The sequence below is a fragment of the Triticum urartu genome, chromosome 5A, assembly GCF_056163025.1.
Source record: "Triticum urartu cultivar PI428250 chromosome 5A, HENAU_Tu73, whole genome shotgun sequence".
In the NCBI taxonomy this organism is placed as follows: Eukaryota; Viridiplantae; Streptophyta; class Magnoliopsida; order Poales; family Poaceae; genus Triticum; species Triticum urartu.
Genome location: NC_141877.1, coordinates 683,782,541 through 683,794,944, shown reverse-complemented (window position 1 = coordinate 683,794,944; position 12,404 = coordinate 683,782,541). Strand labels below are relative to the sequence as shown.

The 12,404-nt window shown below is 41.6% G+C and overlaps 2 long non-coding RNA genes across 2 annotated transcripts; one reads left to right on the top strand and one right to left on the bottom strand.

The window, feature by feature from the left end:
• The first annotated feature begins 570 nt into the window (after window positions 1–570).
• On the top strand, window positions 571–2,622 carry LOC147974156 (uncharacterized). The gene is made up of 3 exons (XR_015603723.1): window positions 571–1,424; window positions 1,844–1,957; window positions 2,041–2,622. It is a non-coding gene; the product is annotated as an uncharacterized LOC147974156 (long non-coding RNA).
• A 1,903-nt stretch (window positions 2,623–4,525) lies between these two features.
• Window positions 4,526–9,544, bottom strand: LOC147974155 (uncharacterized). Its single transcript, XR_015603098.1, has 3 exons — window positions 9,361–9,544; window positions 5,849–6,729; window positions 4,526–4,900 (listed from the first exon to the last, which is right to left on the bottom strand). It is a non-coding gene; the product is annotated as an uncharacterized LOC147974155 (long non-coding RNA).
• Between the last annotated feature and the right edge of the window lie 2,860 nt (window positions 9,545–12,404).

Below are 12,404 nucleotides of genomic sequence, written 5' to 3'. Positions count from 1 at the left end.
GTGTAGAAAGGGACTTTGGGGCCTACACTAGCTATACTACATATATACTTCCAGCTGGAGAAGTGAATTTTTTTTAAGGGTGCATGCATACATAACCCGTGGACTGACTTGTTGAAGTGTTGTTGTAGAGATAGAGAAGGAAATACTATACTCTAAATCTGTGTGCTTAATCCTATATACTTAAGAAGTTTACCTTCACTACTTGATTTATCTTGACATGCAACCTATCCACATCAACAGCCTTGTCACATTAGTAACTCGATTTTTTTTCTAGCTAGTGCCATGTGTTGCATTTAGTTATACAAGTGGGATTTAATTTTCATTAGTACGTAACCAGCCTTGGTCACTGAAGCGACCTGCCGTTTCCTCTTCGTAACATAAGCCCACTGAGCATAACTGTTACGATGATTGGCGAATTTACAAGCCGTCCATCCACCTTAATCGGATGGTGGAAAAATAGAAGTTACGACGAGTTACAAAATAAGAATTACGGGAAATTACATATAACAGTGAGACCGGTACACGTTTTTGATGGGACCAGTTATTTTCTCGGAGGGTAGATCCGTCTCAGAAAATTTATCTTCGGTTCCGTTCTTACCACAGTTTCCTCGGCCATCCCCAAGCAGATAATCCGGTCGCATAGCCGCCGCCGATCCCGCGGCGGCCTCAATCAAGGGAAGCAACCACCGGCCCGCCTCCCTGGTCTCGCTCCTGCCGCGAGGGTTCCAGCTCGGCGGCAGGAACGGAAACCCTCGGCTGCGGCGCGCTGACCCCGCCCGAAGCCTCCCTGCCCCAGTGCCTCCTCCGTTGAGCAGTCGGTGATGCCCAGCAACGCCGGCCACCAGCCCGTGGGTACCGTAGGCAGCAGCATACATGGATGTAGCAGTATGGGGGGAATTACTAATCCGATCCCATATTACCTCCTGCACGGTGCAGCACCTCCCCTTCCCTTCCCCTTTGTGTTAATCTTCTTCCTTTTTTCTTGTTATTTGTTCATATACATATGCCTATAGTAGTTCATTGTTTCTCTCTCTGATCTGTGTGGAAATTTACTCACCCTCTGTATCAGTACTAGTTTTTGCTAATATTTCTACCACACTGTTCATATGGAATGTAGTTTAGTAATTTGATATCCCATATTTGTTCTATTGTGAATTCGGTGTTTGCTATTTCTTCCTACATTTTTTTCCCCAACAAATCTTTCAGTACAAGGTTACACTTCAGAATATTGGCATAGTTACTGAAGTTTGGTAGTGCTGTTTTCATGTTTTTTTTATCAAGTTGACGTGCTAGTTTTTGCAAGCTTTGATACAAGATGACAGTTGATCAATTGGAAGAACTGAAGGCCCTTGGGTGTGCTTTCTTTCCTGGAACTGATCTTTGGGGAATAACATCTGAACAATGGAAAGAGATGGGTTGGCAAGGTACAGACCCATCTACAGATGTTAGGTACTCCCTCCGTTCCATAATGTAGTGCCTATAGATTTTTTGAGAAGTCAAACTTTGCAAACTTTGACCAAGTTTGTAGAGAAAAATATTTATATCTACAATAGCAAAAATATATAATGTGAAACTACATCTTACAATGAATCTAGTGATATATGTTTCGCACTCTAGATGTAAAAAAATTCTCCACAAACTTGGTCAAAGTTTGTGAGATTTGACTTTTCAAAAAATCTATAGGCACTACATTATGAAACGGAGGGAGTATTAGATTTGTACTTCATTGCAGTTACTATACTTTGTCTAAAAGAAGTTACTGTACATATGCATTTCCCTATCAGTATTCTGTAGCTAAACTGGGAATCTTGATATGTATGATTTTTCATGAATTGGCATTAAGAGGTGGAGGCTTCATCTCCTTGGAAAATTTGTTATTCTTCGCCATGATCTATCTGGTGAGTGCATGTTGTTAATCTCCTTGGAAAATTTGTTATTCTTCGCCATGATCTATCTGGTGAGTGCATGTTGTTAATCTCCTTGAAACAGTAATCTCCTTTATTTTCAAATTGCTTTACTCACCATGCTCTCTTTTTGAAGAAGTAAATTACAGGCAGGAACCAACAACTGCTTCTTCCATCAATTCTTCAATCTGCATTCCGTATTTTTGCTGATAACTATCCATCAGTTCCTAGTTTGCATAGAGGCTGAACTTCTTGTTTCAAATATTTGGAGAACGCTTTTGATCCAATGGCAACTTGCGGGGCGTAAATAATGTACATTATAATGTCACTGAAGGGAGTTTCACAGTTCATCTTGTATGTTGTGGACACTGTCAGATTATGCTCACTCCATTTCATGCAGTTTACTTTAATTTCTTGTGAACATATGTCATGTGCAATAAATTCCAGAGTCCGGACAGAAATCTAGGAACCAATGATATGTTTATCGAGCAAAAGAAATTGCATTATGGCATGTTTACAGGGATCAAATCTCTGTGCTGATGCTCGAATTGAAGTGGTGTTTGTTCAGAGTTCAGACTAATGCTATCAACATACACGAGAACAGAGTTTCATACTTGAAGTGAGCAAGCCATGCTCCGAGGTATATCCCCTGAGCCTGAACTAGTGAATGCTGACCGCCTGAAGACACGTGCCAGATGATAGGTGTTCTTTTCTCCAGTGACATGATGGTACATTCACGGGCTTTCTTTGGCTGCAAAGCAAAACTGTCTCTGCATTTTTTTGGGCTCGCATGTGCGCTAAAGGTATAGTAATTTTGTATCTCATAATATAGGCAATGGCGAGGAGCTAGTCGACTGAAATTTCTTGTGTGCCCGAACGACTAGGATCGATATTTATGGGCCTGAACGACTAAGATCGATACTAGTGAGCCCAAACGAGTAAGATCGGTACTTATGGGTCCAGCCAATTAAGATCGATAATTGTGGGCCCAAATGACTAAGATCGGTACTTGTGGGCCCAAACGACTAAGATCCATACTTGTGTCGAACGACTAAGATAGTAGCGAGACTGAGCGAATAAGACCGGGACATGTCAGTCCTAACAACTAGATCGATGCTTGTGGGCCCGAATGACTAAGGTCAATAGTAGTAAGAACAAAAAGTAAGAACGGTACTCGTGGGTCTGGACTCTGGACGACTAAGATCGATACTTGTGGGCCTGAACGACTAAAAGCGGTACTTGTGCGTCCGAATGACTAAGATCGGTAGGTGTGGAGCCGGACGACTTAGATCAGTACTAGTTAGCCCCGAGCCAGTAAGATCGGTACTTGTGGGCTCGAACGACTAAGATAGTAGCGTGACTGAGCGAATAAGACCGGTACATGTGAGTCAGAACAACTAAGATCGATGCTTGTGGGTCCAAATGACTAAGGTTAATAGTAGTAAGAACAAAAAAGTAAGAACGGTACTTGTGGGTCTGGACTCTAGACGACTAAGATCGATACTTGTGGGCCTAAACGACTAAGAGCGGTACTTGTGCATCCGAATGACTAAGATCTGTACGTGTGGACCTGGACGACTTAGATCAATACTAGTTAGCCCCGAGCGAGTAAGATCGGTACTTGTGGGCCCGAACGACTAAGATCAGTACTTGTGGGTCCAAACGACTAAGATAGTAGCATGGCTGGGCGAATAAGACCGGTACATGTGGGTCCGAACAACTAAGATCAATGCTTGTGGGCCCGAATGACTAAGGTCAATAGTAGTTAGAACGAACAAGTAAGAACGGTACTTGTGGGTCTGGACGGCTAAGATCGATACTTGTAGGTCTGAACGACTAAGAGCGGTACTTGTGCGTCCGAATGACTAAGATCGGTATGTGTGGACCCGGACGACTTAGATCAGTACTAGTTAGCACCGAGCGAGTAAGATCAGTACTTGTGGGCCTAGATGACTAAGAGCGATACTTGTGGGACCGAGCGATTAAGATCTGTATTTATGGATCCGGACGACTAAGATCGGCACTTCAAAATCTGGATATGTTAAATGGTCGGTTAGTAGGCTTTGCGTTTTTGTCTTCTGTGTGTTTTCACTCGTGACGGGATGAAGGGTATCCTTAGTGACATTTACTTTACGATTTTGTTCTGCAAGAGGTTGGGATTTTTATATGTCTTTCGTATCGTCTGATTAATTTACGTTATTTGTCGAGTTCCATCATTCTTTTGAAGTGAACTACTTTGCTGGTGTTTGTCTCTTTAAACTTTCATGTGAAAACGGTGTTTTTTGCACAAACTTGTCCTTTACACTATATTTCGTCCATGAATGCAAGATGGTTGCCTAAGTAGACGTGTAGATAGCTTACTACCAGAAATCACCGTATATCGCACTGGCAACAATCTGCACTTCTATCGTGTGGTCCTCGGTTTGAGACAAGTTGACCACTTTTTGGAATGTTTTTCTTTCGAAGAACAGGGATTGAATCTATGACTGGCAGAACTGTACTTACCCAAACATTATTCTTTGTAAAGCCCAATGGTGATCTCATTGTATAACAAGGCAATGACAAGAATATGCGTGCAATCTAGCAGCCCCAGCTTTATCAATCTTCAGGAGCCCCAGCAATACAACGCCTAACAAGGCCATGCGCCCGTCTAAATTTCTGTAAACCGCAAGGCAGGCAATACAACCCCCAACGCACACAAATAAACCCACAAATAAAAATGCAACTCATATAACCATAAGATTAGGCATTCACTATAGTCAGAAGAAATGATCCAACAAGAATGCATCTGCTGCAAGAATAAGAAACTGCAGTCTCGCTCGCCCGTCTGTGCAGAGATAGCAGCAGGGCAACCTGGTATGATCCCAAACACATCCAATTCAGACCAGCTCCACCTCACCAACAGTATTTCCTAGCTTCGTATGTACATGACCTCAAAATGCCGCCGTTGAAACAAGTCCCTGCACCGCAACTTCCATCGTGGACGTCCACAATCACTGTTCATAGGAGACCATGTGAGTAAACATCAGTCCTACTTCTTTTGGTCAAAAGTATTAGTATCATTTTTCCTAAAAAAATGAGGCAGCAACTTTGCTAGAATAAAAAGACACTTGCAACCTTATAAATCCCTGAAGTCCAACTCTATTAAGTTCCACTAAAAAAATGAATAGGACTAGATATTTTGAACGAAAGGTAGATCTACATTCCCTCATAACAGCAAACAGCATTAAAGGACATTCGTACTGAAGTCCAACCCTATTAAAGGACATCCTGACAAGATTTCATTTGCTCTCTAGCCACTTTCATGGTCCAGTCTTATTATCTTTGATCACTAAAATTTGTAGAAAGCATGATTAAAAAATTTATGATATGAAGGATATAGATGCACTGGTCAGGCTTCATGGTAAGTAAACTGTAATCACTAGCAGAATTTGTTGTAAGCTGGGAAATTGAACATTGTAACATGAGTACCTCACAAAATAAATAGCCACACTTGGAAAAGGACATGTTTGAGTCATTGTCTATTTAACAGAATTTTCTCCTTCAGACTAGCATCATTGTTCAACGTAGATTACCATCTTATCATCAACCAACATTATTCAGAGATTACATACGTGGGAAGAAGATCACACTACATAGCTTATAATTGTTCAACAACGGAAGGACCATCCTCCCCGACATCTACATGGGAAGAATCAGAGATTACACTACTGGTCTGAATCCAATAAATTTTTGGTGTTGTCCTATTCCTGGACGATGTGCTTCATTTGGACAAGAGCTGACAGTAATCATCGTTATCAGAAAATTTCAGAGACCCTAGATCTCAATGGTGGCTTACCTTCAATTTTTGTGCGCACTAGAACAGAAATAATTGAATGTTTAGTCGCCGGCTAGCCACCTGCAGGGAGGGAGGTAAGGAAGAGATGAGGCAGGGGGCGAGGTACCTTGCTCCATTGGTCGACCCCCTACGACCAAGCCCAGCCAGGGGTTTGCCTCCAGGACCTCGCGCCGGCGTCGTCGCCCAGGTCCATGCGCGGTGCCGGCGTCTCCCAGGAGCTCGCCCTGGCGTCCGCGGGGGCGTCGGGGAGCGACCACTACGACCAAGCCCAGCCGGGATTTCGCCGACACGACCTCGCGCCGGCGGCGTCGCCCAGGTACTTGCGCCGGCGCCGGCGTCTCCCAGTACCTTGCGACGGCGTCGTCGCCTTCAGGCGCCTCCCTCTCGCGAGATGGATTAGGCGAGATGCAAGGGATTGACCAAACGAATTCACAAAGTTTCTAAAAGAAAAAATTCACGGAGGACCATAATACCCTTCTTGATTAAACTTAATACTTTTAATTGACCTGTTAAATCAACGGTGGGAAATAATCACTGGCAGAGTTACATGAAATTACATATTGTAACTCCCCAATCACTGTAAAAGAGCTGGAATAGAACAGCCCACATCCATCCTATCCTCCATGCAGATCTCATCCTCTCCCACAACCAGCGTTATTTCCCCTTTATCTTCTTCTCCTCTGTACGGCTCCACTCAGGAAACAAATCACCATCTTCCGTTGCACAGCTACGGGAAGATCCTCACCTTCAGAAGCGCCAGGGGTGCTGATGGCGTTGTACCGCTGCTGGACAAGCCTTCGTTGGTCGTCGCCGGCAGAGCCGCACGCGGCTGCCGATCGGTCCACGTGATCACTGCCCTTAAATTGATTCTTGCTGCACATGAATTGAGCCCCGCAAGCTACGCTGGACCAAGCCTCGCGCCCCGATGTCCACCAAAGCTCCCGATGAGTCACATGCGCCACCATCGGCGTCCTCCTCCAACATCACCTGCACCAAAAGGTAGATGGATCTCCTTCCTCTTATATGTCCTCAGATCTGAGCAATTATTTTGATTTATAGCTTTGTTTGGATGCTCTGATTTGGGTGTTGTAGGAAGCCTTTTTCTGAAGAACATCCCTCCTGCTCCTTCCTTGGCCATGGTCTCATGGTTGTCACCGGAGAGACAGACGCTGTTGCCGGTGCGGTGGGTTCCTGACTTCCAGGTGGGTACCATCGCCTCCATTGACTCCCTGCTCTCCTTGTAGTATATTTATGGTGATTTAACTATTGATTTTCATAGAACAATTTTGGCGTTTTTCAGTACTATGCATTCTCTTTTGATGTGCTAAAATATTATGCAGCTACTAGATTTGACTGATTATGATAACATTGTGAATATATTCATTGTTTCATTGAATTTTTTTAACTTCGATGTGCCCTCATATGGCACCTGCTGTAAGTATTTCAATCTATTTTTGCTCGAGATCTTGATGTGTACACACAAAAAGGGGAACTGAAGTCACTGAAACCATTGGCAAGAAAAAAGCAGTGGCTGAAATTTTGCAACTATTTCTGTTTCTTCATGCTTCCGGTGGACAGATTATAAAACATCACCTGTTACCTGGTAAACGAAGTAAATCAACCAATTTTGAAGTGACATGATACTTAGTGGTGTCTAACTCTGAACCATTTTCTAATTTTCCTTTTCTTCCTGAAGATTACATCCCACACGTGCAACAGTTTGAAGGTATCTGTAAGTTTATGTTTCTAAGGCAAGTCATATACATGTTTTACCGGTAATCATCATGGCTCGCTTCCTTTCTTCGCTGGAATTCCACAATAATTAATTCCTCTATATAAATGCTCCATGTAGATTTAAGTAAAGAGGATATACCATGGATGTATAAAATTGATTATTCTGGAGTTTCATCATTTGCATGGTCGAGGGCAGATCTCTGAAACTGAGAACATTGTTCCAGAAATCATGTACTTATTTTGTGAGAACTGAAAATATGATAATTATGGCCTCTTAAGACAAAGATTCAAGTTTCTTGACACTCATGTGCTACTTTTGCTCATTTTATTTGCTTAGTCATACTCAAGAGTTCCCTGCAGGTGTCACAAGCTCACTTAAAGTTCACAAAATTTAGGTTGTATGATTCAAAAGATGACAAATAAAAGAGGTATGGGGTTATGATTCTTCTGCAAACTATATTTCTCCCTATTGGTATTTCATTTGCTTAATTTGTATTTTGATTATGATTCTCATGCAGTACTCTCACCATCCGATGATCGCTCTGCATGATAAGTCTAGCAGTTGTAACAGCTGGTTGAAGCATCGGCTTGATCAGGAGAAGGAGCACTATTATGGCAATGGGATTCACACATCTACAATGCAGTCAGCTACGACAGAAAAGATACTGGTGTAACGACTATTTAGGTAACACCAGAGATCCCAAAACAATTAAGGCCTGCAAACATTCTATCGATGCTCTAATTTTTCCTGGTGCATTGTGTTTGCTCAGAACATAAGATTTTATTAACCATGTTACCAGACCATTCATGAAGACAATGCTATCATCCTGTTGATGCAACTTCTGTTCTTTCATTACCTTTTTGGGTTCACATTTGCACATATCTTACTATCGTGCATTGCTGAAGATGTCCATTGAATTTACTTTGTAAATGTGCAGAAGTGTTCTTTGATGAATGATGCTGTATGGAAATAGTTACACATACTAAGAAATTCGACTTTTTAGAGAAAAATATCTACCCTTACTATGTTACTATGCAATATTTTAATTATGTTCTCTCTTTCTCACTCTGGCTCAAGTGTCGACTACAAATTCTGCTGTTGAAGAATTGTTGGGAAGTGCACTTCACTACACATTTGATGTGGTATGTTTAGAAGGATAAACCTTACGATTCTGTCATGACTAATAACATTTGTTTACCCCCTGTTGTTGGATGGATCAAAGTAAATGTACATGGAAGTTCTGATGGAGAGTTTGCACAATCAAGACTCGAGTTATAGCTAGGTGGTGATGTTTTAGTTGAAGCTTGAAAGTTCGGTCTGCGGGTAAATGAGCATATAGTCCTCTAATTTGATTGTTCGTCTATTCTTCAAACTTTGAATGATAAATGGTACGAGGATCGATCTTGCCTAAGTGCATATGTACCACTACAACCATATCATTCTGAAGTATGGTTGTCAACAGAGAATCATTTATTCATTATTGTGATGGTCCTTTTAGCAGAGTTGTTTTTGCGGAGTAAACTATCTATTTAGGCAATAATTCCCACAGCAACGCGCGGGGAATCATCTAGTTTAATTACATTGACTGAGCAGCAGTACGAGTGCATCCCTTTGCCTTTATTAATTTCCATCAAGTTTACATGTGCAGCTAGGTAGCTTTATTACTCTTAACTTATTTACTACTTTTCTGGAGTACTGGTAGTACAGTATATAGTACGATACTAGTAGTATACGTTTGCAGTTTTACAGAGCACATGTGCTACAAACTAACATCAGGATTGGATTCAGAAAAGACGTAAAGACGACGACGATGAGAGCATCATCAAATCAAAGTAATCAAAGCAAAGCAGGAGACGAGCAATGTAACAAGGGATCTGGATCACCTGCTTCCGTATGCTCGCAGGTGATGGCCAAGACCCCGCGCGTGTGGCAGAAAGGGGGAGGGTCGGCTCGCAGTCGCAGCCACTCGGACGCGTACGAGATCGTCTCGGACGAAGGCTTCCTCTCGAAGTCGGACTGCACCGTCGCGGCGGCGAAGCGGAGGAGCAACAGCGTGAGGACAATGGCCCCGGCGCGGGGGGGGGGGGGGGGGGGGGGGGGGGGGGGGGGTTGTCATGGCGATGGCGGCCGGATCTGTGGCTGTGGGTGGGTGCTGTCTGTGGCGTCCACCATCTGTACTCTGCTGGACCGGAACTTTCGGTTCTTTTTTAGTCTTTTTTCTTTTCTTCCTTTGTCGGTTTTTATCAATTTTCCTTTTTTCAGCACATATATACCTTTTCTCATAACACAATGCACATTTTCAGAGCACACATGAAACATTTTTCTCATATACGTTGGACATTTTTCAAATACATGGTAACACTTTTTCCAAATACACGGTGTACATTTTTAAATGACAATTGTCATTTTTTAAACTATGTGGACATTTTTTTTACATTGCATGAACATTTTTGAAATTTCACGGACATTTTTTTGAAACAAGCAAACATCTCTCTAAAATGCCATGATGATTTTTTCTAATGGAAATAAACATTTACTAACCTATGCGAACATTTTTTTACATTTGGATATAACTTATTTTTGAAACGCAAGATATATCCATCCAATGTTATGTACCTTTTTCAATGGCACGAAAAATATTTTACATTACAAAAAATCATTTATATTCAATACACATTTTTAAAAGGGAAAAAAATTCGCGTGACCTCGGCATGATGTTAGCATGACAAGCCATGTCTTACTGGGCTGGCCCACCACCGGCGCCCTGTAGGCGAGGCGGCTGTGCGCCTCGCATTATGTGGCATATAATAGTGCCTGGTGTTGTTCTACAGTGCGACGAGTGATAGACCATCTCTTGATACAACACGTTCATCACGTTGTCGCCACCACCATATGCCTCCGCGCCATGCCATGATAATATTCTCTCTATGTATGTTTATCTTTTCGTACCAACACACGACTTACTTACTAGTACAACTAATTTTGCATAATACTCCCTCTGTAAACTAATATAAGAGTGTTTAGATTACTATATTAGTGATCTAAATGCTTTTATATTAGTTTACAGAGGGAGTAGATTATAAAGTAAGCACATTACATCACAATTCAGAAATTGCAGAATTGACCCTCAGTATTTTAGTACCTTTAAAGTAGAAGCCCAGCAGACTTTTGTTTACTCATTCTTGTAATCCATTTGTAATCTGAATTATGTTGCAAAGTTTTTTATGGACTTAGTTGAATTATGCTAGTTGGCTATCTCTCCTACAACGCGGCGGCTAGGATATGATTTTTGCATTTACTTAGTGCATCATTTATAACTAGTCATCGACCTATGTAACTACATGGGCTAGAATTTCAATGTGGCATTCAATAGTTTTAGCAGAATGAACTGATGTAGTTTCTAGCGTAAATGGATAGTGGACTGCTAGCGTAAATGCTTGCACACCAAATTAGAGAAATTCATAAAAAATATCCGCACGAAAGAGAATTTCATCAAAACTAACATATGATTAAAGTTTTAAATCTTAACTAAAATTACCATAAAACATATTTTTTGAATACTTGTAATCCTTGTGGGATTTTGCATGACTAAATTTATATGTTTAAATTTTGATGAACTCCCCAAGACTCTTTGGCTATATGCTCCTACATGGTGGCGGCCAGGGTATGATTTTCACATTCACTTAAGGCATAATTAATAACTAGTCATCGACTTATGCAACTACACGAGCTAGAATTTTAAAGCGACATTCAATAGTTTTAGAAAAGTGAACCGATGTAGTTTGTAGCGTAAATGCATGCACACTAAATTAGAGAAATTCATAAAAAATCTCCGCACGAAAGAGAATTTCATCAAAACTAACATACGATTAAAGTTTTAAATCTTAACTACAATTACCATAAAACATATTTTGCATACTCGTAATCCTTGTGGGCCTTTGCATGACTAAATTTATATGTATACATTTTGATGAATTCTCTAAGATTCTCCGGAATGTGTTTGGGGTTTTCACTAAGAGGAAAAGCAAAATATATATGTAATAACAGTACTACTATTTATTTATCACAAACAATAATATTGTTATGTTCATAAAAACACAGTAATAAATAGCATGACTTGGTATATGAGTTCTCAATCACAAAAGATAGATATACCAATACATTGTTTGTGCATATATGTTGGCCACTGTGCTAGTTCCACAAAAAGAATACGCAAGCATGCAACTTTGACTAATTTGTTAACACAATCTTTGTCTAACTCATACATCAAACCTTGTTGGAAATGAGTATGGCTATCAGTGCCAGTAGGCAGCATGCAGCTGGCCACATTAAGGCCCTGTTCGGTGAGCTGGTGGAGATGCAGTTGGAAATGATTTTCCCCGCTCCGCAGATTCCGGGAGTTGGTGGGTTACCGAATAGGGTCTAACTCACCCTACTCTACTCACTGATCCACTCTGATTTCACGATGAACCAATGGAGGGCTTCTCTGCTCCACCTCCATCGTCCATCCGTACGATGTTCCTTGAGACATAGCAAGATCAGCATTGATCATCAATCCACTATGGGATGCAAGGGTTGGAGAGGGGCATTCTTTTTTGTAGCGCTGGCGTCGAGTTGCTCAAGGTGTGCCATACCCATCGCATACCTCGTGCCCGCGGCTAAACGGGCAATTGCAAGTAAGGCACAGTCCTCTCCTCAACGGCCATCAACACACATCTAGAGTTTCTGGATGCATGGGTACGTTGTGGATGCATTATTAAGAATAAAATGTTCAACTCATTAGGGTATAGGTTATTAACTACCTATGCCTGCTCTGTTTTGGAAAAAATCACGCAGTTGTGTCTAACGTAGTTCTTCTTCCAAGGGTGTTGGCACTCAGTCGTGGACCTAGGGGTGGTGGCCCCCACAAACAATCTGCAAAACTTTT